We start from the raw sequence: 27,485 nt of genomic DNA on the forward strand, positions 1-27,485 counted from the left end.
GTTTAGGGCTGTTGTACATAGGGTCCTTATGAGTCGCAAGCGACTTGATGGCACATAACAACAAACAACAATCATTAATATTGCATGCAAGCAGAATCTTTCTGAAGATTGTCCAAAAAATGACTGAATACCGTACACCAACAGAGAACTACTGGAAGTACAACCTGGGTTTAAAAAAGGATTTAAAAGAGGGCATAGAGCTAGGACTATCATTGCTGATGTCACATTGATCATGGCTGAACGTGGAGCGTATCAAAAGGATTTCTATTTGTATTTTATCGACTACGTAAAGGCATTTAACTATGTGGATAATAACAAATAGAGAAAAATGGAAACCCCAAAACATCCTATTTTGCTAATATGAAAACCTGACCTAGAACAAGAAGCTATTGTATGAACAGAGCAAGAGAACAATGCGTGATTCAAAATCAAGAAAGGGCTGTATCAGGATTATATCCTTTCTCCATAACTTTCAATCTATGTGTGGAAGAGTTCATTCAGGAGTGATCTGGACTGAAGAATTAGGTTAGGAGAGGAATGTAGCATCAGGATCAGAGTAAGACTCATCAACAACCTGTTTTATGCAGAAGGTACAACTTTGCTCACTGAAACTGAAGAGGACTTAACAATAGGTAGTATCATGATAGATGGAGGAAGGATTGAGATTATTATCTCATCTTGCTTGGCTTCACAATCAACACTCTTGGCACCAGAAGTCAGGAAATTGAAAGATTAGTTGCAGTGAGAAAATCTTCTCTCAAGGATCTCTCCAGAAGGCTAAAGAACAATGATGTCAGTCTAGAGACTAAGGTGTGCCTGATCAAAGACATTATCTTCTCAATTGCTTGCTCTGTATCCAAAAGCTGGGAAATGAATAAGGGTGAAAGAAGAAGAATCAATGCCTTTGAGTTGTGATGCTGGAGAAGAGTTTTGACTGCCAGAGAACAAATAGTTGTTCTGTCTTGGAGAAAGTGAAATCAGTTTGCTTATTGGAGACAAGGATTTTGAAACTCTGCCTCACATGCTTTGGGCAGTTTCCAGGAGGGACAATACTTTAGAGAGGACATCATCCTTGAAAGGGTAGAGGGCCAATGCAGTAGAGGAAGATCCTGGATGAGATAGATTGACCCAGTGACTATGACAATGGGTTCCCTTATGTTAGAGTTGGTGAGACTGGCTCACAATAAGGAAAGTCAGAGCCATTGTTCATATAGGTTGTTGTCCCCTCAATGACACATAACAACAACAACAACAATGTTATGTATTAAGGACATTAATATTCAGTGATAAAAAATATCAAATTCATTAAACACTTTCCGGTATGATGAATATTCTATTTAAGGAAATGATGCTTGGAAAGGCAGAGAGTTAGTGAAGAAGACCCTCAAATAAGTGAATTGACACAGTGACAGCTACAAAGGGCTCTAGTATGTCAGGAAGTATAAGGATAGTACAAAAGAGGACAGGATTCAGGTCTGTTACTAATAGGGTTGCTATGGGTTGTACTCAACTTGAGAGCACCTAAAAATACCAACAACAAAGTATGTGAGATGACGCTTTGCTTTGTCATCTTTAGCTCCAAGAAGCATGCTAGCTCTCTAGCTGCACTTTCTTAGAGACATATCTGTTTGTTTTGGGGCATCTCATGAGACAGTAAGTACTTTTCTCCAAAATCACAACTCAAACTCATCAATTCTTCTTCTGCCATGCTTATTCATTGTCTAGCTCTCAGATGCATAGCAAGTACCTAAAATAGCCATCGCCTGAACTAGGCATACCTTAGTCCTCAAAGTGACTTCATTGCTCCTCAGTGATTTGGAGACATCCCATATTTCCCCAGTTCTATATGTCTCCTGATCTCCTGATTGCTGGTACCAAAGTGAAACAAAGTCATTGACAGTTTCAATCTTTTCTCCATCTGTCATGGTGTTATCTATTTGTCCAGTGGTGAAAATGTTTTGTTTGATATTAAGATTCAATCCATACTGAAGGCTGCAGTCATTGATTTTATGCAGGAAATACTTCAAGTTATCCCTGCTTTCTTAGTCATGGGCCTTTTGCTGATCCTGTACCACATTCTTCATAGAGTCCAGTTTCTTAAATAATTTGTTCAGAATACAAATTTAATTGGAAGGAGGAGTGGCATCCATTTCCATAATAGCTTGCCTCCGGAAACCCTATGAACCTGGAGAGAGGATGAAAGGCACCCAAGCATCGAGGACTCTCCTTCATAGGGTAGCTATGAGTCGTCTGCGACTTGACGGCACTTAACAACAACAGCAACAATAGGAATTTAATAGGTATCGAGAGAAGATATAACCCTGACACACTCATTTCTTAATTTTAAGCAATGTTGTGTTTCCTTGCTCTATTTTTACAACAACCTCTTAGTCTGGGTATCAGTTTTGCATTAGCACAATGAATGGCACGCTCTGGGATTCTCATTCTTCTGAATGTCAGCCAAAACTCATTTTGATCCACATAGTCAAATGCCTTTTCATAGTCAATAAAACCCAAATAGACATTCTTCTGATATTCTTGCATTCTTTCAGGATCCATCTGATATCTGCAATGACATCCCTAGTGTTACGGCCTCTTCTGAATTCAGCTTGAAATTCTATCAGTTCTCTATATGTTCTACTGTTCTAACTGTTTTGAATTATCTTCAACAATATTTTGCTTGCATGTGTTATCAATGATATTGTTCACTATTGTCCACATTCTATTGGATCATTTTTCTTTGGCATAGGAATAAATATGGATATCTTCCAGTCAGCTAGCCAGGCAACTCTCCTCTAAACTTTCTGGCAGACATTGGTTAGTGCACCCAGTGCTGCATCTTTAATTGAACCATGTCGTTTGGCATTCCTTCAATTTCTGGGGCCTCATTTTTTGCCAATGCCTTTATTGCAGCTTGAACTTCTTTCATTGCTGTTGACTCTTTACCACCTGGCATTTCTGGAAATATTTCAGTGTAGGCCAATTCTTTTTGGTACAATGATTCTGTGTATCCTCTCCATCTTCGTTTGATGTTTCTGGATTATTCAAGATTTTTCCCACAGTGTCTTTCAGTGTTGCAACACTACTACCCCTTGTTTGCTGGGCTTTAGCTTTAGACTAGCATCACCCGGGGAGTCTGTGGACTTTGGGTCTTGTGTGGAGTACCTGTATTTAATATTCAGCTGAGACATTGTCATAAGCTTAATACCTACATCTGGAACATTTAACATACCATGAGAACTGCATGTGTCAACCAGAACACCTGACCTGGTTCTCATTTTGGCACATCCCTCACACCTCAACTGAAACTTGCAACAATGATATTCATGTGTGGTTTGTTGTTACAGGTACAATATCTGTTTGTCAGTTTTTTGTACTAGGGGAATGATCTACATATTACTACTTTATGGCTTAAGTATCAATATTCGTGCTTCTCGTTCTTATTGGCACAGTACTTCTCTGTCAGTTTTCTCTACTGAGGTAATTTGAGCATGCTTTGATGCTGAAGGCTCTGCTACCAGTATGTCTAATACCAGAAGGGTCATTTATAGTGGACAGGTTTCAAGAGAGCTCCCAGATTAAGACAGTAATGATCAAACACTTTTTAAATAGCAGGTCAGGTATTTCAAAACCTTAGAGGAACATGGAGAGTTACAGTATTAGATATAGAGTCCAGACTGTAATGAAATCAAAATGAGGAGAAGCAACTCTAGCTAGTGTTGTTATTGTTAGGTGCCCTTGCGTTGAGTATAATTCATAATAACTCTCACCTGTGTTCTATTCTGTGTCATCCTCAAAATCTCTAACACACTCAAGCTCATTCTTACATTGACCATATCAACCCACCTGGTTGAGGGTCTTCTTCTCTTTCACTGCTCTCCATCTTCCCAAGCAGGATATCCTTTTTCGAGGAATAGCCTCACCTAGCAATATGCCCAACGTATGTGAGATGCTCCTTCAAGAAACACTCAGGCTGCATAGTTTTCAAATATATCTGTTTGTTCTTTTGTCAGTCCTTCGGAGCTTCAGCACTCTTCTCCAACACCACAGTTCAAAGATGCCAATTTTTCCTTTATTAATCTGTTTTCATTGTCTGGCTCTCAGATGCCTAACAAGTGACTAGAGAGACCATGGCCTGAATCAGGCAAGGCCATGGCCAGAATCAGACACACCTTAGTCCGCAAACTGATGTTATCGCTTGCTCCTAAGTATTTTGGAGAAGTTCCTGACTAAAGAATTTGACACACAGTCCGTATCCTGAACTTTTGACTGCTGGTACCAAGTATATTAATGTGAATCTAAATAAGATGAAGCTGTTAACAATATTGATGTTTCCTTTCTGCCCAGTGGTAAGGATTTTTGTTTTCTTGACATTAGGATGGAAGCCATAGTGAGGGCTACAGTACTTAACCTTCTGCAGCAAGTACTTCAAATCCTCCTCATTTTCTGCAAGTAAGGTTGTGTCATCCACATAGCAAAGGTTATTAATGAGTCTTCCTCCAAACCTGATGTCACATTTTTCTTCAGAGTCTAGTTTATCAAATAATTTGCTCAGCATGCAAATTGATTAGATACAGAGATAGAATACAAGCCAGACTCAAACCTTCAGAGATAAAGAGATTTTAAAAGACAGCTCGGAAAGAGAAAGTAAGCTACTATAATGCACTAGAATGTGCAGCAGAGACCTAAAATTGGAGACTTAAAAGGAAAGAACTTGTTCTGTATTACTCAAGCTAAAGGTACAGAAAAAGAAATTTAAGCCTCAAGTTGCAATACTGAGAAGTGCTATGGGCAAAATCCTGAATAATCCAGGAAATTATAACAGGGAAAAAGAAAAAACAACAACAACAATAACAAAACACAACAGGCTGACACTGAAATATTTCAGGAAATTCCATACTCTCAAGAGTCAATGATAACGAATGAAGAAATTAAATCTACACTGAAGGTATTGGCAGAAAAAAAAGAAGGCTCTAGCTATTAAAGAGATGTAAATCAAAACAATACATCTAGATAACATCTCTTTCAACAACCATAGCAAACTTCAACAAGGCAGCAAATAACAGATGTAGATGAGAACTCCCAGAAGTTGGAACTCTCATGCATTACTGGTGAGAACGTAAAATGGTACATCAACTATGTAAGATAGTTTGGTATTTCTTCAAAATGTTGAAAACAGAAATACTATTTGATCCATCCATTCTGCTTCAGGGAATATATATTAAGGAAATCAGAGCTATGACACACCCAAATTTATTGCAGAATTATTCACAATAGTAAGAAGATGAAAACAGCGCACATGCCCTTCAACAAACGAATTGACAGACAATTCATGGTACATTCACACAATGAAGTATTATGCTACATTGAAAAACAATGAAGAGCTGTGAACCATTATACAATTTAGATGAGTTTAGAAGATATTTAGCTGTGTGAATTACTCAGTTACAAAAGAATAAACACTGTATAAAATCACTGTTATAAAAAATAGCACTGTTATAAGATAGAGGGAAAGTAATAAATTAATTGAAAAAGAAACACTTTTTTAATAATAGGTGAAAGGAAAGCCAATGTGAAATCAATGGACTACATCGGACATTGTATTGCAATTAGTAGATTAAGATATGCATGACTGACTAGGGGAGAAAAACTGATGAAAAACTTATACACAGAAAAATAATGGGGTCAATTGACAGGGATGGGAGGAGAAGGAAAAGTGGGCAGAGATTAGTGAATGGACGGTTGGGTAAAGTGAGGGAAAAGGCAAGTATGTGATGATTTGATGGTACATTGTAATGAGTGCCATGGATCAATTGTAACTGAAGGTATAAAACAAAATTCACATGAAAACTGATAAAATGGATACGTTGACACAGTGGCTAAACCAACAGACTTGAGCAAGGTGGTCCTGGTGCAGGATAGGGCAAGATTCAATCTATTTTTCATAGCGTTACTATTAGCCATAGCCAACTTGATAACTTCTAAGAGTAACAACAACTTGTATATAACAGAAGCTATTTCCATGGAGAAGAAAAGTTCAAATGAGCTATTAAAATTTATTAATTGAATGGTGAAATACTAGTTGTACATGCTAAGAGAGGCTATTTTTTGGATAGGGATATCATGCTTGGAAAGGCAAAGGGGAGGCAGTCCCTCAACCAGGAGGACTAACTCAGTGACTACAGTAATGGGCTTGAATGTGTCAGATTTTATGAGAAGGAGACTGGATAGGGCAGGGTAAGAACTGTCACTCACAGGGTCATTCACTGTGAGTCGTACTAGACTAGACAGCACCTAACACCAACAAGAGTGTCATAGTAAAACTATCCACAATGATTGAAACTTGCCCAATCCTGGACATCCTAAAACTGCACTGTGCTTAACTCAGTGTTGTAGATCAATCCCTCTCATTGAAGAGATTCCACTATTTTACCAATCATCAACTTTTTTTTTCAGCATGATAGACTTCCAGATGACCGACTAATCTGACAATAAACCCCAAGCAAGTGATAGGAAATCTTACCATCTTTGTTGCTCAGGAGCACTGTGGTTGCACTTCTTCAAAAATAAGTTTGTTCTTTTTGCAGTTCATAGTATAATCAATACTCTTCATCATATTCCTATTCAAAGTTATCGATTCTTCTTCAGTCTTCCTTGATAATTACCTTGCTTTCACACACGTTTTAAAAAATATCATGATGTAGGCCAATTGTACCTTAATCATCAAAGTGACATCTTTTCTCTTCAGTAGTATAAATAGATCAGTGTAAGCAGACCTGCCTATGGAACACACATTTTATTTTCTTTATATGACATCAAAAACTACTGGAACAGAACTACCAGAAAAACAAGCCGAGTTCAGAAGAGGTTGTGGCACTATCATGAATGTCAGATGGATTTTGGCAGAAAGCAAAGAGTACTAGAGGAATGCCTACCTGTGTTTCATTGACTATGCAAAGGCATTTGACTGTGTGGATCACAATAAATTGTGGCTAACCATGAGGAGAATGAGAATCCTAGAAAAGAAACGCTCCATGGTTCAGAACGAAGACTACATAGGGAAGTGGACTTGTGGCAATGGATTGTATAACAATGAAAGAATTTTTCTCTTAATTTTCAAAGAGAAGAATGAACTGAAGGAAAAGGGTAGACAGGGAGAAAAGTGCAACAATGAATGAATGGAAATCCAAAGTCTCTGTAAATTTACATTAAAAATTAAGGAGGAAGAGGAGGAGGAGAAGGAGGAGGAAAAAGAGAAAAAAGAAGAGAAGAGAAGAGAAGAGAAGAGAAGAGAAGAGAAGAGAAAAAAGAAAAGAGCAAAATAAAAAACGAAACCAAAATCAGAAAAGGAGCGCGTCAGGGAAATGGCCTGTTTTCATACCTTTTCAGTCTATATACAGAACAGATCATTCAGGAGGCTGGGGTTTATGAAGAGGAATGTGGCATCAGGATTGGAGGAAGACTGATCAACAACCTACCTTATGCAGACGACACAACCTTGCTTGCTGAAATTGAGGAGGACCTGAAGCACTTGCTGCTTGCAGAAAGTCAAGTACTGTAGTTTTCAATATAGATTGAAGCTCAGCATCAAGAAAACAAAGATTCTCACCACTGGGTTAATTGACAGCACCTTGATAGATGGAGAAGAGATTGAGATTGTTAACAACTACAGCTTGCTTGGCTTCATAATCAAACTCTTGGCACCAGTAGTCAGGAAATCTAAAGATGAACTGGTCTGGGAAAATCTGCTATCAGGGACTTCTCTAGAGTACTTAAGAGCAACTATGTCAATCTTAGACAAAGACTAAGCTGCTCCTGATTCAGGCCCTGATCGTCACAATTACTTGCTATGCATCAGAGAGCTGGTCAAGAACAAAGGATGACAGAAGGAGAATTGATGCCGTATACTTGTGGTGCTGGATAAGAGTCTCTTGAACATGCTATGGACTGCCAAGAAAGCAAATAGATCTTTCTGGTAGAGAGTGAAAACAAGTTTCCTCTTGGAGGCTAGGATTTTGAACATCCATCTCACACTTTGGGCACATGGCGAAGAGGAACTGATCCTTGGAAAAGGATCATGATTGGAAGGGTGGTGGCACCCTGATGAGATGGGCTGATACAGTAACTGGAGCAATGACGGTAGATGTGTCAGAGTCAACAAGTTTGGCTCAGGACAGGGCAGGCTTCAGAGCTTTACACGTAGGGTCACTATGAGTTGCAGCCAACTCGATGTCATATAACAACAACATAGATGCTACTAATGAGTGTTAAATGTGAGTTCAAGTGAAATGAAATCTTTCGCAACTTTTTTTAGCAAACTTTTTTTTCCTAGCAAAATTTTTTCTTCACTTACATAGCTGATTGGTCCAGTTGTGAGGATTTTGTTTTCCTTAGGTTGAGATGTAATCCATAATGTAAGCTGTAGTCTTTGATCTTCTTTGGTAAGGTCTTCACTTTCTGCAAGCAAACTGTTAATAGAAGAACTTTCATATGTGCCTGACTAGTTTCAGTATATATTGGTAAATGTATTTCTAATTCTAAGATATTCGAAAAATTATTGAAACACTTAGATCTAAATTTTTATCCACATTACACTGTAATTTATTAGATAAGGAAATTTTTAGTACCATATTAAACAAAATTTTGTAATCTTTTTCACAATTATCTGAATGAACTTATTTTCCCCCAATAAGTTTCATAAATATTTTATTCTTGCTATCAATAAATCTGTTAGTTTTAAAAAAAATCATTAACAGTATATTTTTGTCCTTCAAATTACCTTATTATCACTAGATATTTTATTATTTTGCTTGTTTGGTTGTTACTGTCAAACTCTCAAAAGAAATATACATATAAAGATCTGGATGGGAATTGAGACAAAAATTATACTATGATTAATTCAGTTTAAGTTTTTACTTTCTGCACAAAGGGTTTCAAATTAAAAAAAATGGCCTTAGTAACTATTTTTAGATGCTTTAGAAATTTATGCCTACAAGGAAGAAATAGTCTTTACCATCCAGTGTGTGGTATATTGCTTTTCCCTGCTATCTGTCCTAGCCACCTACTTAATTTTATTTTGTGATCATTTCTGACACTTTATTCAAATGAAATGAAAGAAATATTTCTGAAATTAAGGGAGCCATTTTAGGCCTTCAAAATGACTCCTACTGGGGCTTGATTTCAGCCCACTAAGAAACCCCCCAGGGTGCCTTTGGTCCCCTGCCTGACTCCCTCCTCAGCACCACACCACTGAACTCTTTGGCACCCCCGAGAGTTCCTCAGTTCAGAACCCTTTGACCTTACCTCTGACCCCTTCAGCAGCTATGCCCCCTCAGATATGGGTACCCTCAAGCCAGGCTCCGCGGAACCACAGGTCACCAATCTTTCAGCTAATCGCTCTCTGACAGAGGGTCTGGTTCTGGATACAATGGACAACAGCCTCAGCAAGATCCTGCAGGACATCAGCTTTCCTGGCCTGGAGGAAGACCCACTGGGCCCTGATAAGAGCAGCTGGTCTCAGTTCATTCCTGAACTGCGGTAGAGACCTGGTCACTGCCTTGCTGCTCAAACTACCCATATGGAGCACTCATGTAGCCAGGCAGTCTAGGCCCAGTGTCCCCCGAACCTTCTCAGTGAGAACAACAGTCAGCAACCTTGTAAGCTCCTTAGCTCCACTGCTCCTGGTGATGCTAAGGCAGAAGTGGCACCTTTACTGCCACTGAGGCCTCTGAAGACAGCAAAGCTCTCGCAACTGGTCTCTCTGCCACCTTTAGTTCCCCAGGAGACTCTGGTTACTCTGCTACTGGAGGCTGAAGGGGGAGCACAGCGAAAACCAGAGTGAATGGGACTAGGAACTCTCCAAACTTTCCACTCCGGGCCCGCAGACTTTTCTGAGCTGACCCTTGTAAATAGTGTACATTTTCCAAATTATCTTCTAATTATAAATGTAAACGTATTTCCTTAGATCATTAAAGAGAATACCAAAAAGCAGATAGGATAGCAAGGGACTTGACTTTGCTTCTGCTCCTTGCTTTTAGTTCCTAGCTACCAGAGGGAATTGCAGTGCTAGGTTTCTTCCAGGCCCGAAGGCTCTTACTGTAGCTACCTAGAAAGGACATCTTGCCCCATCCCTCTTCCTGTTCCTCCCTCCCACTTCAAACTTCCAAGTCAGCTATCCTGCAAGAAGAAATCTTGCTAACAATCTTTTTTTGTATTGGGTCAAGAGTTGGATTGGAGGCGGGGGGAATGGATGCTTCTGAGACAAAATGTATGGGTAGTCCCACTGAGTGTTTCTCTGATAGTGTTCCTAATCATGCCAGAGAGACTAGCGTTGTTGAGAACATGGCCAGAAGCTTGAGAAAGCTGGAAGAGCCTCTGACCTGCCTGGCTCCCTTAACTTGCACCTCAGCTCTGCAGAGAGCCACCTTCAGCCCCAGCTGACTGCATGAATGCAAACCAGGTCAACACTACTGTAACTACCTTCTCAATAAAATCCACGGTGGAAATGTTAAAACAACAACAACAAAAACCAAACCAAAATGACTCCTACTATTAATTTCTATGGCTTTCCCTCTAACTCCTATTTCTTGTCATGGCCCACTAATAAAGATATTTATTCAGAAAAAAAGGAAAGAATATATCTCAACTAGTTTTCCAAATATAGATTTCACTCATTCATTGCTGTCATCTGGAAACCAACTCATAGCTGACCCTCAGTGTGGATTTTTAGAGGCATGGAAGCAAAGAGGCTTCTTTTTCTTGCAGAGCAGCTGGTGGACTTGAATCTTTTGGGCTGGCAGCACACCTCTTTACCCATTCAACCACCAGAAAGAGAGATATTCTGCTGCAGCTGCTGCTGTCATGTGCTGTCGAGTCAGAGCTGACTCATAGCTGATCCTCCAGCAGGTTTTCAGAGGCTATAAATCGCATGAAAGGAGATTACCCACCTTTGTCTATGGAGCAGCTGCTGGTTTCAAATCAAGGCTCCTCACCAAAAATATAGTAGCCCATGATTTGTTTTGTCTACCGTCCTATTTGCACAAAAACAGAATACTCTGGGAAAATAAACTCTACAAAAATTGTAAGTTTAGTAAAATTCTGTATTGTAAGACTACAGCTCAATGATTTTTTAAAAAAATACATTATATCATGGAATGATGAAAATACGGATAAGAAATCAAAAGAATTGGCTTCAAATAAACCTGAGTGATGAAAGAATATTTTCTTTGTGTTGAGTGAACTTACTTGTAAACCGATAGAATAACTACCAATAGACATATCTCCATGAAAATTCGCCAAAACTTTATCTTTTGTCCATTTTGAAAATAATGGTAGTCTTCTTCAGACTTTTCTTTTGTGTTTAATCTCAGAAAAACTGGTGACAAATCACTCAGATGCATTAACTCATTCTGCTTTTCAAATAGCATAATTTACGTTGCCTGCTTTATTCAATTGTATTTAACTGCAGTTTCTTACAGTTAAAGCTAACATTAGCACACAGTTCAGGTTTGACAGAAACACTGGGTACTTTGAGGTCTAAAGTTTAGAAGCCCAACTATCTTTCCAAACTAGATTTTTCCAAGCTACCTTTGCAGGATCCATAGTCTGTTATTGAGCTCTGGTGGCCTAGTGGTAAGAAACTGTGCTACGATCCCAAAGGCATGAGGTTTGAATCCACCATCTGCTCAGCAGGAGAAAGAGGAGAGTCTCCATTTGTGTTATGTACTACCTCTGAAAACCCACTGAGGGTCAAGTATGAGTAAGTTCCCACTGGATGACATACAATTGCAACAAAGTCTATTAGAGACTTATGGGGAAATTTGTAACTTATTTCCCACCTTGGAATCATCATAGTCAAATATGAAAAGCCAAAAATTGAGGATCAACTTTTTCTTGGAGAGAACTCTAAGCTCATTATTTGGTAGCTTGAGTAGTCTGTGAATTCAGAGGAAAAGAATCCAAATTACACTAATTCACATTCCACTGTTAACCACGCTACTTTAAGATTTCACTCTCAGTTTCACACCTTGTACTGTTCTCAGATGAGGCTGACTTCTGAAGAAATGTTTCTGGTCTGCCTACACCTCAAGTGGTAGATCATAAATAAAATCAGGCAGTGTGATATTTCTATTGCCCACTTCAAAATGTTTCCACAGACTCTTGGAATGATACACTTTAAGGCTCAGTGTTTATTCTTGCTTCATGATATTTATATTTGCTTGATGCTATAAATATGAGTTCAAATGCATTTTTAAAACTTACCTATGAATAATACTACCCAAGCCTTTTACATTTTAGCTTTCGGAAATATGATGCACAATCCAAGGTGTAAAATTAAAATTTTTTTTGTAGGTGGAAGGTAGTGAAAATAAGCTCATAATTCCCCCACACACACATAGACACATACACTGGGAAGGTCAAACAACAAAGCCTTGTTGTTTTTTATAGATTACCCCACCCCCACCCCCCAAGCTAGAAATTCCACTTTAGTTGATTCAACTCCAATTCATTGCAACCCTGCACTGGTTTTCCAAGGCTACCAGTATCTACTAAAGAAGGCTGTTCATCTTTCTCCCCGGGAGGAACACGTAGACCTTTTAGTTAGCATGTAATGCACATCACCAGGTCCCACCACAGTTGAGAAAGGCATGCCTGTCCATTGTTTTCCACTCATACACACTGAGTCTTACTCAGCTGCACAGTAGTTACATTACACAGTCATTATCATTAGAACTTCTAAAGGTCTAGGTTCAGGCTCAGGTTCCAGTCAGAAGGATAGACTTTTTTTAAAAAATGGTTTTCATTCAATCATTAAGATAGATACATTTCCTTTTAAAACAAGAATTACAATTGAAAATGCCATTATTTACAACATTGTATTTAATCCTCCACTGTCTCCTCCCTTCCGTTTTATCCTACTATCCTTTCCTTTCAGCTGGTCTCTGCTCCCTCTCCCTCCCCTCAGGTCATTGTCAATCCTTCACAATGTTTCTGTGTAAACATTTCCTTTGGTCCATCTCCAAAATACATCTTTCTAAGTGTAGTGTTTAGACGTTATTGAAATATAGAGGAGAGGGGAAGATGATAAAAGATAAAATTTACATGATCTGGAGTTGTTTTCCAGTCCAGACAATCATGTTGCTATGCTGTATCTCTCCATAAATCACCTACCCCTGTGTCCTGATTTTGTCTTTTCTCAATCCAGGGATTGGGAGAAGGTGAAAGAAACTGAAAAGAAAGCGAAATTATTCTTAGGAGTAAGACTTAAATGTTGTCTATCAATGCATATCCCTGTGGCATCAACTTTTTTTATGTCGCAAAGGTTGTTGGGTAACAACTAAGTGATCACATATGTTAATATTCAGGGAAAAGAATGACCAGGGAAATGGATTTTTGTTGTTGTGTGCTGCTGAGTAGGAATCCACTCATTGCTGATGCTCCAGCCCATTTCTTGATGTAAATTGCACAGGAGGAATTGCACATCTTTTCTAATCACTAAGGGGCTGGTGCATTTGAACTAGTGACTTTGGCTTGACAATGCAGTTCTTTACCACAGACCACAAGAGCTCAAGTGCCTATTGTGTTTGACAACTAGTGGCTCTGGTAAGTCAATTTTCTTTAAGATTTACAGCCTCAAAAACCTTGTGGTAGATGTGAGTCAACTTGAAGCCAGTGGGAAGAGCACATGGTTCATATTGCTTTGGAAAATCAGAAATGAGATGGTCTAGTGTTCCCCATGTACTATTCCCATTCCCCTAAAGTTGACTTCCATCTTCCATTGTGATTGTAAGGTTATAAATCATAACAAGAGATGAATGGTAGAGTAGCTGGTGGATTCTAACACATAAGATGCTCCGTCTTTGGTTAACAGTGAACACGCCATGAACTATGTCATCAGAGGTCTGAGGATATACTCTAAACTTTCTCACTTGTAAATCTTAGCAAAAGAAAACCGTGCATTTTTCCCCCCTCTTGGATCATATACTATTGGGGGTTTGTTTTGAGAGGTTGCCTTAGCTTTGACTCATGAGCTTTGAAACATTCTCAATGAAACAGTTGTCAGGTCTTTATTCTGTCACATCTCTGGGAAGACTTGAGCCTCTAAACCTTCATTCAGCTGAAGTTTTATAGAAATACAGACATAGATACGAGAATGACTGCTGTTGAGTCACATCTGACTCACAGCTGACCTCACAGGTTTCCAGGGCTGTAAACTGCTGAATTCAAACTGCCTCCCTTTGGATTAGCAGCACAACTTCTTATCCATTAGACTACCTTGAGCTCCCTAGATATAGGTATAAATATAGCTATATGGTACAGATATATGTTGTTACTGGGCGCTACCGAGTCGTATATGACTCACAGCCACCCTATGGACAACAGATCGGAACCTTGTCCTATTCTGTGTCATCCTGGCAATCTCTCACACACTTGAGCCCATTTCTGCAGTCACTGTGGCAATCCACCTGGTTGAGGGTCTTCCTTTCTTTCATCATCCTCCACCTTTTCTCTCCAAGAAATAACCTGTCATACCAACATGCCAAAAGTATGTGAAGTGCAGTTTTATCATCTTTGTCTCCAAATAGCACTCTGACTGCACCTTATCCAAAATATATCTGTTTGTTCTTTTGAGACATTCAGTACTCTTCTCCAAATTATAGTTCCAAGGCATCAATTAAATATTGTTTTTATATAGATCTAAATCAATAAATATAATTGGTGCCAGGAACTTACAAACATATTATATATATCAAAACATTACATATAAAAGCATGTTTATTAGAACATGCAATATATACAGGGGAATCTGGTGGCCTAGTAATAAAGGAATTGCCCTGCCAACTCAAAGGCACCTGGTTCAACTCTATCAGCTGCTCTTAAAAGAAAGATGCACATTCTCCTTTTAAGTGATTATAATCTCTGAAAACCTTCTGAAGGCTCAGCTACAAGTCAATTCTGATTTATGACACGTTACAACATTATGCTGTTGTTGTGTAGCATCAAGTCAAAACCTACCCACAGCTGATTGTAAAGTGGGTTTTCAGAGGCAGTAGTTGTACAGGAGGAGATTGCCTATCCTTCTGTGGAGCAGCTGGAGTATTTGAACCACACGCTTTCATGATTGCAGGGCAGATTCTTACCAGTAGGCCACTACACTGTGAGGGTCTATTAAAAAAGAATAGATGAATTAATATAGAAAATTTGATAGTCATTGTTTAATCCTTATATTATCCATGAAACACAAATCCACCAAATAATTTTCATTAATGATGGAGGGACAGTACAGGAAAGGAAGACACCAAATGAGATGGATTGACACAGAAACTGGGTAGTTTTGTTGCAGTCAGTGAGACTGGCTCAGGATATAATAGGGATCAGAGCTATTGTACGCAGGGTTGCTATGAGTTGCAGGCAACTCAATGACACATAACAACAACAGTGATATTGATAAAATATATTTGTTTAAAGTCTTAAGCTTGCACCTCCTTCTCCAGATAAGCTAGATATTATTTTCTAAAGCTAGCCACCAAACATATCAATTGAAATAATTCTTTATTTTACTGGAAGTCCTTGGCGTTTCCCTCTACAACATTCTATCATTGCTTTTCATTTAAATAATTTAAATAAGAGACATTGAATGAGATTGGAACAAAAAGCATTCCCTTCAAACAAATTATGGTAGTCATTTTAACCGAATTTGAGATGTGCTGAATCACACATGTTAATGTTTGCAGACGGAATATTAGTAACAGTACAAAGTTATAAGAATTAGAAGATAAAAATTTCTTTTAAATTTTTAAAAAATATTTTTATCACACATTTTTAATCTGGAAAAATTATTTCTAATCCCCATAAGATTATGTATTTGGCATAACATTATATAATACACTGCTATTCTAAAATACCTTACCTTTCTTTATTATAACAAAATTTGATAATATGAGATCTATGTATTCTGAGATTTTATTTTTCCGTTTTCTCTACCTCTGCTTTGAATAAATTGTTTTTATATTAAGGTGAATCGAGATTGCTAATTCATCTAAATTGAACTATTAAATGAATTACTTTGCATCAAATTTCTACTAATTTCATTATTTTCTTCCTTGACTTTATGATAAAAAAGAATTTGTTAATAGAATACACTTAAATCCTCAGTTATCAGCGTTGTATCTACCTAGAAAAGAGAAAAGTAATTTTGATGAAAAAAATCTGATACATTAATCAATTAGTTCTCATTTTTTTGTTATTTTGTTTACTACTCTATTCCTTAAGTAATAAATATTGAATAAATGCTGGCTTGTAAATGCCTTTTCCTTAAAGAGAAGTTTCTGGTTTGGAAGAAACTTGAGAAGTCAGTAGTTTCTAAATTGTATTACTTTTTAATTCCTGTTTTTAAAAAAAGGAAATAGAATTCCTAAAATAACATTGTATGCAAAAAAGAAGAAAAAAACCCATTGTATTTAGACTTAGGAAACTCATGAGTTGAATCAGTTCTTTCCCCTGAATTCTCTGTAAACTTCCTCTCTATGTCACTTTCAATTTGAAATAAACATTTATTCTTGATATTGAAATGGTTCTTTGATTTTATAGAAAACAACTTCCCACCTATTTTCCTTTTCCTCTTTCCTTCCACTTCCTCCTTTTTGGGTTCTTCTGTTTTCAGCTAACATGAAAAATTATTTTAATACCTAGCTCAGTCTTAATTTCCCAATTTGTCAGAAGGAAGTCCATGTTGCCTATAAGGTTGTTTAACTCCACTCATCCAGAGACATCCTGGTTCCTATTTGGAATGGTCTTGACTTCATATCTAAAAGCACGTACAATTAGATTCAGCGGTATTTTAAACTTAAAAAAACCACAAAAACTTAATTTTTTTTCTTGAAGAAAATTATGCGTTCATAATTTTTATCTCAGAATTACATGTATTACATAAATCTGGTATTCATTTTGCTGTTAATTGTTAAACTCTTAATGTATACCTCAAGTCTTTCTTCTATTAACCCTTGCTGTTGGTGTTAAGTGCCACTGGGTCACTTCCAACTTCCGGAAACTTTATCATTTATAGTGTAATCTTATCCTATGCTATCTTCACAAGTGATATAGCTTGAGCCAATTGTTTTAGCCACTTTGCTAAATTACGTTGCCAAGACCTTTTTTACCAAGCACAGCTTCTTTCTATAGGGGGTGATCATTCTTGATAACATGTGCAAAGTATATGAAATGAAATCTTACCATTCTTCCTGCTAAGAATCAATCTGGTAATACTTATTTCTTTGAAATAAAATTTGATGAACGAATTTCTTTGTTCTTCTGATTGTTGTTGTTGTTGTTAGGTGTCCTTAAGCTGACTATGAATCATAGCAATCCCATAAACAATAGACCTAAACACCATCCTAACTTGTGCTATCCTCACCATCACTGACATATTCAAGCTCATTGCTACAATTACTGTGTCAATTCACATGATAGAGGGTCCTCTTCTTTTTCACCATACTTCCACCTTTCCAAGCATGATGTTCCTTTCCAAAGGATAGCCTTTTCTGGATTTGAATCCATCAGCTCCTATATGGGAGAAATATGGGACATCTCTTCTCAGGTTATTTATTGTCTCAAAAAACTCTTCGGAGGATCAGCTATAGGACAATTCCTAATTGACAACATAAAACAACAACAAGCACTATGACCAAAGTACATGAGAAGAAGCTTCATCATCATTGGCTCCAAGGAGCACTCTGGTTGCATTTTCTCCAAGATTTATTTGTATATTCTTTTGACAGTCCATCAGTTGTTTAGTACTCTTTTCCAACACCAGTACTCACAGGCATTTATTCTTCTGCTGTCACCATTATTCATTGTTCAACTTTCAGATGCATAGTAAGTGATTGAAATGACCATGGCCTAAATGAAGCACACCTTAGTCCTCAAACTTACATCATTGCTCTAATAATTTGTAGAGGTTCCTGAATGCAGACTTTCTTAGTGCAATACATCTTCTGATCTCTTGACTATTGGTTCCAAGTATATTTGACAAATACATCTAGAAAGAAGAGAAACTAGAATACTCCTTAGAAGAAAGGATAAAGGTACTTTATCTCAAGCATTTAGGATAAGTTATGAGGATCTGTCAGTAGTCACTGAAGAAAGATGCCATGCCTTGTAAAATAGAAAGTGAGCAACAACAACAAAAAGAAACCAAAACAAAAAACAAACAAAAAAACTCAAACCTTCAAGCAGATAAAATAAATAATGACTATAATAAGACTCAAGCACAACAAAGACTGTGAGGACAATGAAAGATCCAGCAGAGTTTTTGTTCAGTTGGACATAAGGTTGATGTATATATACTCACAATTTACACAAGATGTATATATTTTTGTATAATATATATAAAGCAATATATATAGTATACTTTTAGAGTCTCAGTGTAAAGAAATTTATGGATATGGAAACTCTTCTCTGTTGATATATAGTGATCGTCAATTGTTCATGTGTTCAATATTCACAAACATTTGCTGATTGTGAAGTATCTAGATATTGTGGAAGGCACCCACACAATGAGGAGAAGCAGCTGCAAACATCTATTAGTATTTAGAACTTTCAATATAAGAAGCATGAATGTAGAAATATTGGGAATTGACAAAAATATAATGGAATACATAAAGATTAGTATAATAGGTCTAATTGAATTGAAGTAAATTGATATTTGCCATTTTGATCAATGACTAATGATTTATTAATTGCAAATATCTATTTAAAAATATAAATAACAACTATGCACATAAACTTTACCTGATGGACTACAATGAATAAGATGAACTTATAAGATGTAAAGAGTTCATGGAGAAGCTCAACATCAGAAGTTGAAACAAAACCAGGAAGTGACTGTCGAACAACTATCAAGTTGTCTTGGAAAGTGTAAGTTGAAGCTGAAAGAAATTCAAGCACAAAAGAACCCAGATATGAGCTTGAGTCTATCACAACTGAGTTTAAAAACCACATCAACCATCTATTTAATGACTAACACTAATGATCTAAGAAAGTGAGATGAGTTATATTATGACAAGAACACCACTAAGAAGGAAATAAAACTTCATTACATTGAAAGGAAAGATCAAAAGGAATGTCAGAAGAAAGTCTGAAATTTGTACCAGAACATGAAGAAACTAAAACAAGGGAAGAAATATTGAAGTAAGAGAGTTGAGCAGAGGTGCCAAAGAGAAGTTCAAGAAGATAAAGCAAAATATTTTAACAAAATGTGCAATAACCTGGAGATAGAAAATCAAAAGGCAAGAATATACTCAGAATTTCATAAGCTGAAAGAACTGATGAACCAATTTGACCCTGGAATTGCCATACTGAAGGATTCTATTTGCAAAATATTGAATGATTCAGGAAATCAAACATAGAAACTCTGTATGACACTAGCTATTCCACTACTAGCAATATACCCCTAAGATATTACAACTGAGAAACAAATGGAGATTTGTATACCAATGTTCATACTGCAAGAACATAGGAACATCCCAAATATCCAAGCACAAATGAATGGGTTGAGAAATTGTGGCGCAATGGAATTGCAGCACTCAGGAGCAACAATTTTAAAAAATATACTAGATAACTTGGGAGAGACTGGAGAGCACTATGCTGAGTGAACTAGCTCAGTTTCATAAGGACAAATATTGGATATGACCATTATTATAAAAATAGAATGATAATTAGTAAAATATGCATGGGAACCCAAAGGGGAAAGGGGTAGGAGCGGATTGGTGAGGATGAGTAGGAGTAAAACCACAGGGCTGCAGAAGGAAATGGGAAGGATTCAGTTGAAAACACAGAGTAATGATGGACAAAGGCCAACAGTGATTAGTTTTACAAAATTTAACGTGTGGGAGTAATTACATGAAACACAATGTGAATGAAGAATATAGGGTGATATACAACATATACAAACTTTATAAGTAAATCAATATAAAACAAATGTTATTGTACCAAAAGAACTTGTTGACATTGAAACATTTTAAGAATTAGCATGTGATCAAACAAAAACTAATGGTGAAGAAAAAAGTATTTTCATGCTGTACTTAAAGTGTTGTTGTTAAGTGCCATAGAGTCAAGTATGACTCATAGATACCCTATGAACAAAAGATTTGAACCCTGTTCTATAACTACTGCAGTTTCTCTAAGTTCATAAAGTTTCCAGAGGCATGTTGTTTAGGAAGGGGATGGCAAGCCTGATTCCAAGCCTGTCTTAATCTGGGAACCAAATACTATGGCTCATGGGCAACCATTACGGCATTTGACACACCAGAGGCACAACGTTCAGTATAACAGCAACCCCAAGTTATCTCAGTACAGAGAATTGACATACCAGTGCTGTACCACTTAGAAGAATGTTCACTCCAAACACAATAGATCTATATCCAGGCCAATTCTCAAGTACTTGTTATGCTTCAGAGAGTTAGACAATGACTAAGGATGACAGAAGAAGAATAGATGCCTTCGAGTTGTGGTGCTAGAGAAGAGTCTTGAACATATCATGGACTGCCAAGAAAACAAACCGATCTGCCTTGGAGAGGGTGAAATCAAATCTCTCCTTGGAGGCTAGGAGTTTTAAAGCTCCACCTCACTTACTTGGAGCATGTGGCTGGGAGAGATCGGTCCTTGGAGAAGGACGTCATGCTTGGAAGGGAAGATGAACAGCGCAAGAGATGGAGATCCAGGATGAGATGGATTGATACAGTAACTGGGGTGATGTGGGTTGGTGTGTCAGGGTTAGTGAGACTGGCTCAGGACAGGGAAAGGTCAGAGCTGCTGTACATAGGGTTGCTATACATTGCAGGTGACTCAATGGCACATAAAAACAATAACATACTATGACAGGTTTGGAAGTAAGAGTGTCATCCATTTCCAAATAGCATGCCTCTGGAAATTCTATGAACTTTTATAAATGTTGATAGTTATAGAAGAAGTTGAGGCCTTTGTTCATAGGGTCACTATAGTGATGCTTGACTTGAAGGCAATCAATAACAACAACAACAACAACAACAACATATCCAGCAAATCCAATGAGCTCACACATCACTGTGAATGCAATAAAAACAACCAAACAGTTCACACCTGACCATCAACTGAAACAAAAAGAACTCACTTTTCAGAATGCAAGGTTTCACACATGACCCTCTAAATTGAAGACTCAGTCAGGACTCAGTTGACTTTTAAGTACATAGGCTGACCAAAAAAGGCCCTGATTGGCTCAAAAACAAGAGGTTCCCAGCCCACAGCTCATTGTTAGCCAAATCTAATCAGCTTACACATGGTTGTGAATGAAATAAAAACAACTAAATAGTCCAGACTTTACCCTCAAACCAAACAAGAAGAACCCACCATTCAGAATCCAATGGCTTCGCACATGAGCCTCAGAACAAAAAATGTCAGGAGTTGAAGGAATGACAGTTTAGGTGTTTTCAACAAACAGATGCAGCCCTAAACATGCTCACTATGCTGTGCCAAGAAATATGGGAAACATTTATTTGGGCAACTGACTGAAAGACTCATATTTGTTCTCATTCAAGAAAAAGTGATACACAGAATGCTGAAATTACCAAACAATATTATTAATATTACATGTACGTAAAATATCGTTAAAGATTATTTATAAATGGTTGTAAGAGCACATTTATAGGAAACTTCTAGAAATTCAAGCTGGATTCAGAAGAGGCCTTGAGAAGAGGGATATTATTGTTGATGTCATAGAAATCTTTAGTAAAAGCATAGAATATCAGAAAAATGTTCAGCTATGTTTTATTGACTGTAACAACATTTAACTGTGTATATCATAAGAAACTATAGCTAATATTGAGAATATTAAGAATCCCAGAACACATAATTGTGCCCATGTGAAACCTATACTCAGACCAGGAAGCAGATGTCTTAACAGGAGGAGGGAACACCACATGGTTTAAATTCAGGAAAGGCATGAACCAGGATTGTATCCTTTCTGCATAACTGTTCAACCTGTATGATCAACAGATTATTTGACAAGCTCAACAATTTGAAGAAGTATGTGGAATCAGGACAGAGAAAGACTCATAGACGACCTGCATCATGCAGACAAAACTACCTCGCTATAAGTGAATAAGACTTGAAGTACTTACTTTAGAGAAGTACAGAGACTTCAATTTGGATTACATCTCAACACCAACAATACAAAATTTCTCCTCATTGAACCAATAGGCAACACCATGATAGAGAAAAGATTAAAGTGCTTAAAAGTTTCATTTTACTTGAATACATAGTCGACATTCACGGTAGCAACAATCAAAAAATCGAAAGACAGGTTACACTGGGGAAATTTGCTCTTTGGTATGTATATCTTTAAAATGGTAAAGAGAAAAAGATGTCAGTTTAAAGATGTACTTGATCCAAACCATGGTATTTTTATTTTGTTCCTAGGCATCTGAAAATAGGATAGTGAATATGCAGTACAGAAGAAGAATCTATGCCTTTGTATTCTGATATTGATGAAAAATATTGAATATGTCATGTACTGCTGAAAAACAAACAAGTCTATCTTGGAGAAAGTGCAACTAGTGTCCCTCATAGAGAAAGGATTGTGAAACTTCATTCTACTTACTTTGGACACATTATCAAAAGGGCCAGTCTTGGAAAAAGATATCACGCTGCTGAAGGTAGAGGATCAGAGCAAGAGAGAAAGATCCTTAATGAGGTGGGTTGACACAGTTACTCCCACAATGAGCTGAAGAACGTGGGAACTCACGAAGAGGGTGCAAGATAGGGCAAGTCTTAGAGTTGTTCATAATGTTGTTAGAGTAGGAGTTGTCTCAACGATATCTAACCACAAGAGATGTTATATATCAACATTGTATGGGACAAATCTATTATCAAGTTCTGAAATCTGACTTTAACATTTTTCCTCTTTTGAAAATCAGTGTCTGAATCAGTAATATAGTAGAGATCCATGTAGACAGATAAATCAATAGATGGCTACACAGACAAAATCACGTAGATGTTATTAATGAAGTGGTGAAATAGTTCTCTGTGTTTTGTTCCAAATTAATAAAACCAATTATATTTGCTGTCTCACAAAGACTCATCTCTTATTATATTTCATTTTTGCTTATAAAATATCTTAAGTTAGCTTAGTAAGACATTTTAATGTTTGACTCATTTTACAGCAGTTTAATGAGTGGCATACACTTTCTAAATAACATGTCTCTGGAAACTCTATGAACTTTGGTAAATGTCGATAGTTGTAGAGGGTCTTCAGGCCTTATGTTCATAGGGTCGCTATGAGTTGTGCTAGACTTGAAGGCAATCAACAACAACAACAACAACAACAACATACTCTGATTTACTTAAAAACCACAATATTCACCTCCCTCCTCTTTCAAACTAAAGAATACGTTACACTTTCAAACTAAATATATATGTTTTGTTTTGAGACTACTTTTTAAAACGACTCATGTCTAAGGTGGAGATGAATACAGAATTGGTAGAAGTTTACTTCATATGGTCCTATTTACCACTGGACCAAGCAAATTCCTGTTATTTTATGATTTTTAATAATTCTGAATTTTGCTATGGTTCTAAACAAGAGCTGTTATGAATTGTTCAGACTAATGTTTTGAGCAACAACTGACTTAATGGGCTTGTGTTTCCTTCATCATTCAAAATGTTTTGCAAAACTTACTCAAATTCTTTTTCCCTTTCTAAAGATGAACACTATAATTACAGCACATTGTTTGACCCTCCTTTGAATTTCAGATTCCAAAAACATATGGGTATTTAAATGGAACCAGAAAGTAATGAAAGTACAAACTTTGTGCCAAAGTAATTTTTAAATAGAAAAATAGAGAATTCTGAGATCCGTTGCTAATCATTCCTTCATGTACTTTATTCATACCTGTTCTGACTCTACCCATGGGTTTTGCACATGTACTCTGAAAGTGCTATACTCATCTCCTTGATGAAATATAACAGTACACAATTATAACAATATATATATAAAAGTAGGCAGTAGTATATGTTATAAGCAAACTTGAGAATTGGAGCAATTTCTCATCTCATCTAGTTTCTGTTTTCTTTTACACATACGCACACAATTGCAAAAATCACATAGGTTATCGAGACTCAGATATCCAGGATATAGTTTGAAGGGTAATTATTATTTTATATTTCTGTTTGAAGATACAGAAAAAGTTAATTCTGCCTGTCAATTCTATAGAATCTATTTAATATTCACTACCTCTTTACAAGAAGACAAAGCAAAGTATTAAATGGAATGTGCAAAGAGCAGGAGTTGAAGAATTAAAGAAAACTGACTAGACATTGGAAGAAGTGAAAAACAAATTTAGCATCCGAGTTACAGTACTGAGAGACAATATGCAGGAATCTGAAAAGATCAAGGAAGCATCATAAAAAAGATGGAAAGAATACACAGAGGTGCTCTACCAAAAAAAAAAAAATAAGACAACACTGAAAATTTGAAGATGTATTTTATGATAAAGAACCAGCAATGACAAAGGACAAAGTTCAAGTTGCACTGAAGATATTGGAAAAAATAAGGCTCTAGGAATGGATGGGATTCCATTTGACATGTTTCAACTAATGAGCTCACAAGCCTGTCCCAGAAAATTTGGAAGACAGTTACCAGATCAACTGATTGGAAGATAGCCATATATTTTATCACTCAAAAGAAAAGTGATCCAACATATTGTGGAAATGATTGAACAACAAATATAATTAATATCACATGCAAGCAAATTATTAATGAAGACCATTTAAAAAATAACAAAAATAGTACATAGATAAAGAACAGCCAGAATTTCAATCTGGCTTTAGAAAAGTCATGTGGCATCCAGGATATCACTGCTAATTTCAGATGAATCTTGCCTGAAAGTAGAAATCATTAAAAGAATGTCTGTCTGTGTTTTATTGATTATGTAAGGTTTTTTGACTTTGTGGATTATAACTAATTATGGCTAATATTAAGAAAATTAGGAATCCCAAAATATTTTGTCATGCTGGTATGAATCCTATATTTAGATTAAGAAGATGTTGTGCAAAAATAGCAAAGGAGCATTGTTGTTGTTATGTGCCATTGAGTCGCTTGTGACTCATAGCGACCCTATGTACAACAGCCCTAAACTCGGCTCTGTCCTGTGCCAATCACACCGTCTCTGACACTCCCATCCCAATTATCCCAGTCACTGAATCAATCCACCTCATAGAGGGCCTTCCCCTCCTGCACTGTCCCTCCACCCTCCCAAGCATGATGTCCTTCTCCAACGACTGGTCTCTCCTCACAACATGCCCAAAGTATGTTAGATGGAGCCTCAGAATCCTTGCCTCCAAGGAGCCACCCGGTTTAACCCTTTCCAGGACAAATCTGTTTGTTTTCCTAGCAGTCCATGGTATTCTCAATACTCTTCTCCAGCACCACAGCTCAAAGGCATCAATTCTCCTTCTATCCTCTTTGGTCATTGTCCAACTCTCTGATGCATAACAAGTGATTGCGAAGACCATGGCCTGTATAAGACGCACCTTAGTCTCCAGAGAGACACCATTGCTCTTCAGTACTTTGGAGAGGTCCCTAACAGCAGACTTTCCTATGGCAATGTGCCTTCTAATTTCCTGGCTGCTGGTGCCAAGACTGTTGACTGTAGAGCCAAGCAAACTAAAGCTGTGTACAATCTCAATCTCTTCACTATCCATCCTGCTGTTGCCAGTTGGTCCAGTGGTGAGAATCTTTGTCTTCTTGACATTGAACCTCAATCCATATTGTAGGGTGCAGTCCTTGACCCTCTGCAGCAGGTGCTTCAGGTCCTCTTCAGTTTCAGCAAGCAGGGTTGTGTCATCTGTATAACGCAGATTGTTGATAAATCGTCCACCAATCTTGACCCCACATTTCTCCTCATAGAACTCAGACTCTTGGTTTAAAATCGGGAACGGTCTGTATCAGAACTATATCCTTTCTCTATACCTAGTCAAACTTTATGCTGAACCATTCAAGAAACTGGACTTTATGACAAAAAGAATATAGCATCATGATTGGAGGAAAACTCATCAACAACCTTCTTTAAGCACATGGCACAACCTTGTTTGCTGAAAGAAAGGAGAAATTGAGACACTTGCTGCCAAGACTTCACCCTTCATTATGGATAAAAAGCTTAATATCAAGAAAATAAGAATTCTCACCACTGACCCAATAGTCAACATTATGATAAATGGACAGAAACTTGAAAGTATCATCAATTTCAACTTACTTGGATCCATAATCAACACCCTTGGTACCAGCAATATATGCTTTCCAAAGTTCTGGAGAGCAATGATATCATTTGTTGTTGTTTTTTTAAAATTAAATTTTATTAATTTTAATGAACATTTACAAAGATTTGGGGTTTCCATTCATTCATTGTTGCACTATTTTCTCTACCCTCCCCTCCAGTTCATTCCTCTTTTTTTCCCCTTGAAAGTCTGTTTTAATTGTCCCATTGCCACAGTGCTTGTCAAAGCCAGTTCTGATTACTCTCCTTTGTCTGTGTGTCCTTTGCCATTCCCTATCACTCCTCCCTGAGAAAGACTTCACCCTGATTCATAAGGAAAAGGGGATGGCGTATTCTCTTAACTACTTCCTGCTGAAAAGGGATGCTGTAGGTTTTAGGGTGAAGATCTTCTCTCACTACTCTAAAGGGCCCCTTTGGCAATAGGGAATGTGTAGACTATTGTGGAGATTGATTTTGGAATTTAGATGCACTGTTATCAATTGTGCTTAGCTGCACATGTTCATATCTTTTTTTTAATTAATTAATTTCTTTTTAACAGAGGTTTTGGATTTCCATTCATTCATTGCCGCAATTTTCTCCCTGCCCACCCCTCCTCACCAGCTCACTTCCCCCTCCGAAGAGAGAAAAAAAAGAAAAAAATTCCTTCATTAGTATGCAATTCCCAAATCCCTTCCCCCCAACCAATGATATCAGTTTAAAGAATAAGATGTGCCTGATCCTAGCCATAGTCTTTCCAATCACCTGCTATGCCTCTGAGAGCTGGAGTATTAATAAAGATGACAGAAGCATAAATGCTTTTGAGTTATGGTGTTGGATAAAAGTACTGAATGGACTGTGAAAAAAACAAGATTATATAGCTTGGAGAAAGTGAAATCTTGTCTCTTTAGAGGCAACGAAGGCGAAGCTTCATTTCACACACTTTGGACATATTAATGTTGTTGTGTGTTGTCTAATCAGAACCCACCCAAAGCTGACAATCCAGTTGATTTTCAGAGATAATTGCAAAGGAAGAGATTATCCATTTTTATGCAGTGGAGCAGCTATTGGATTCTGTTTGTCTTTGGGATTGCGGTGTGGCTTCTTACCACTAGGAGGGATCACTTGGAAAGGGACTTCATGCTTGGAAAAGTGGAGGGTCAGTGAAAGAGAAGGAGACTCTCAAGGATATAGATTGATATA

The sequence above is a fragment of the Elephantulus edwardii genome, unplaced genomic scaffold (genome assembly GCF_000299155.1).
Source record: "Elephantulus edwardii isolate Elephantulus edwardi_28Jun2011 unplaced genomic scaffold, EleEdw1.0 scaffold00043, whole genome shotgun sequence".
Classification (NCBI taxonomy): domain Eukaryota; kingdom Metazoa; phylum Chordata; class Mammalia; order Macroscelidea; family Macroscelididae; genus Elephantulus; species Elephantulus edwardii.